The sequence below is a fragment of the Amborella trichopoda genome, chromosome 1, assembly GCF_054954075.1.
Source record: "Amborella trichopoda isolate Santa Cruz 75 chromosome 1, AtrichopodaSantaCruz75HAP2 v2.0, whole genome shotgun sequence".
NCBI classification, from domain to species: Eukaryota; Viridiplantae; Streptophyta; class Magnoliopsida; order Amborellales; family Amborellaceae; genus Amborella; species Amborella trichopoda.
In genome coordinates this window covers 46294334-46298078 of record NC_142336.1, presented here as the reverse complement: position 1 = coordinate 46298078, position 3745 = coordinate 46294334, and positions in this window count along the sequence as shown.

Here is a 3745-nt window from a genome sequence, read left to right as displayed (position 1 = left end):
AATTTCCACTCAAGTTGGTCAATTATTATTACGAGGAAAAAGTTTATACAAGAATGCTGCCTTATAATGTAGAACTACGGATGCCCCTAAAAAAATCCATCGTAAAAGGTAGTTTTTAATGTTGAAAAACCTTTTGATTGATCATCTCCACATTCATATACAGGATTATGATAAATAAAAAGATTTTAAATATAAAAAATAGTACATTTTATAATATATTATCTACACCGTCCATTTCAAAATTTTCATATGTTTATAGACCTACTTGATTTTAACCATTTTTGAAATTTAAAATTTTATAATTCAATATAAAAATAGATTTTAAGATAATCCTAAGAACATTTTGGAAAATTATCACTAATATACCCATATTTTTAAGAAATTTTAAAAAAACCTCCAACTTCCCAAAACCTCGCCCACACATTTTTTTTCCCATTTTCGTGATTTTTTTGACGAAACTATCATTTACCGTAGTCTTTGTACCATAAAAAGAATTACGGTAGTTTTTAATACCGTAATGTTTAGTCGCCCTTATACGGTAATAAGAGTACCGTATTAATATAAAACAGTTTTACGGTAATATGGTTACCGTATTGTTTTAATAAACAATTATGATACTCGTAGTACCGTAATTTTTCAAGAATTTGTTACGGTAATAGAGTTACTGTAATTATTTCTCGCTTTTTTTTTTTACCAATTTTTCATAAAACCCTATTTTGACAGATTGTTTAGCACTTTCATCCTTTTTTTATCTCTCTCATCTATTTTCGATCATATCATATATTATTTATCGATCTTTGAAGGAGGTCTATCAGAGGATCAAATTTACACACCAACTGATTTTTAGGTATGTCATCAAAATATTTTGTTGTTTTTAACATCTAAAATAAATATGGGAAATGACCTTGTGATACCCTCCCACACCTATATGTGTAGGACCCCAAATGATCACACATGGGTGTAGGAGGGTCTCATATGATCATTACTCAAAAAATATTATGTTGCATAAATAAGTTTTAGATTTATTTATATTGTTGCATAAATAAGCTTAGATTTATTTAATGGTTGGCCATCAAAATATGTTTTCCAATTTTTTTTATATTATGACAATTGTAGTTTGGATGACAATTATTTTATTATTATGACAATTTATTTAATGGTTGGCCATCAAATAATAGCTTATGTAGTTTGGATGACCATTGTAAATTTGTTTTTATATTATGACAATTGTATTGCAATCTAATGTCTCTCATGCAACCTCCTCACTATTTGGAAGCATTTTGAACTTCTTCTAAGTATTTTTCATGTTTCCATTTGAAATTCTTATGCAGTGATTCAGCTTGTACGCATCAATAATGGGTGAGAACAGAGTGAAAATCGTTTTACACTTTGGTGGATTTTTTAGTAGGAAAACAAATGAAGACAATATTTTTTATGACGGTGGAGACGTAAAGGTTTTATTTTTTAAGGGGATCCCATCATTTGAACAAGTCAAGGATCACTTGTCAAAAGTATCAAATTATGCCCCAAGTGTCATGACTATTAGGTATATTGACCTAGGGTTATTAAGTAATATGATACGTATTGATGATGATGATGACATGACTAATATGATGTAAGGGGATTCTCTCATTGCTATATACGTATCAAACAGACCTATTGAGTCTGAGTGCACTGAATATCAACCATCAACAACACCCGATATTGGTCTGTCTGACTGCACTGAATATCGACCACCAACAATGCCCGATAATGATCCATCAAGATTGGTCATGTAAGAAGTTTGCAATAGAAATCATTAATTTTCTTATTTGTCAATTTCTTATTATGGGTTAGGATAATTCTAACTTGTCTTGATTTTTTTTCTACAACACATCCCGACTAGAGCAAGTAGGTCACAATGAATGTGCTGCTGTCATAGGCGTACAAGATGAGCATGAATAAAAAATCGAGCGGCATATGGACGACATTGACCGGATAGAAAGCCCCTTGAGGATTAACCGTTACGAAGTTGTACTTCAAGATGGTCAGGACATACCGTAATCATCTTATTGATTATGTCATATCACAAAACTTCAATGTGAAGTTCATATAAAGCGATGGGAGACGTGTATGGGCAAGGTGTGTTGTAGATGGTTGTTCATAGCTAGTACATTGTTGGAGGGTTAATACAACAAACTTCTTTAAAGTTGGTAAACATGCACTCATGTGTCGGGGGAAAACGTAGGGTTCATCATCCACTTGCATGAAGCCACTGGGTGCCAAGCAAGATCAACGACCGGTTGAGTGATATGCCCAATCCTACACCTGGAGATGTGGTTAATGATAAATAATATGATCACGGTGTCATATTATCATACCAACAAGTATGGCGGGGCAAGAGGTTGCACAACAGATAAATGAGGGTTCCCATGTGAAGTCATACGAGGATCTCGTTAAATATCTTCATAAGATTCGAGTCACTAACCTTGGAACCTTAACGATCATTCAAACAAATAATCATGATAGGTTTGAGCGTGTATTTATAGGCAATCATCCATGTTTGTATGGATTTTTGTTTGGTTGTAGGCTGCTAATAGGATTAGATGGGACATTTTTTAAGGGAATATACAAAAGGGATATTATTGGCTGCAGTTGGGGTAGATGTGAATGAAAATATTTTTCTTATAGCATATGCAGTGGTTGAGAGTGAAAATACAGCAAGCTCGACTTGGTTCCTAGAACTTCTGAATGAACAGTTTTTCGAAATGCCAGCATTGACTATTGTTTCAGATCATCAGAAAGGGTTACAAGTTACAATTGAAACAGTATTTCCAACCAGGGAACAAGTCTATTGTATGAATCACCTTGTCGATAACTTCAAAAAGGCATACAAAAATTCCACACTGCTTTATTGGAAAGTTGCACATACAATTGACTAAATCAGACTTCGATGAGTACATGGCAAAGATTAAGAGTGCAAATGCTGAGGCTTATGACTGAAGCATGTTACATCATCTGAAATATTGGGCAAACGTATATTTTTAGGAGTATAGAGACAATCATCTTACATCCCTTTGAGTCATTTAACCGGTGGATATTACAGGCTCGGGAGAAGCTCCTTGTTAAACTCCTTGAATGCCTAAGAAGCTCATGGGAGAATTTTTGAAGAAGATGGTCATGTCCCTAGAATGGAGTGGCGTGCTTACACCGAAGGCCCAAAAGGTAATAAACCTGAGGACAGATAAATCCAGATTCCTTCATACAATCACATGGGTACATGATGACATGTATGAGATCATTGCGGATAAGAAATATGCTCTTAATCTGACGACTCATATATGTAGTTGTCGAGTGTGGTAGGTTAGTGGGTTGTCATGTAGTCATGCAATCGCTACTATAGATCATAGGCATGAAGATGTTATAATTATTGCAGCGTTTATTACATAGTTCAAATATACTGAAGAGCATATTCCCTTCCCTTCAACCCAATGCATGATGTATTAGAGTTGTCAAAGATTATCTATACAATTTTAATACTGCCAATTGCAAGGCGAACCGCAGATCTGGCAAAGAAACGTTGCAAGCAAACAAAGTACAAAAAGATTAGGCCTCTTAAGTTTAGCCGATGCAGGGTTGTGGGCCATAACCGGAAGACATGTAAATCAAGTATATAAAATGATATAAATAGGATATTAGTGTCAGTTGATCTTTTTTTGATATGTCATTTTCTAAAGAGGTCAGTGCCTACTGATATGGTCTCAAG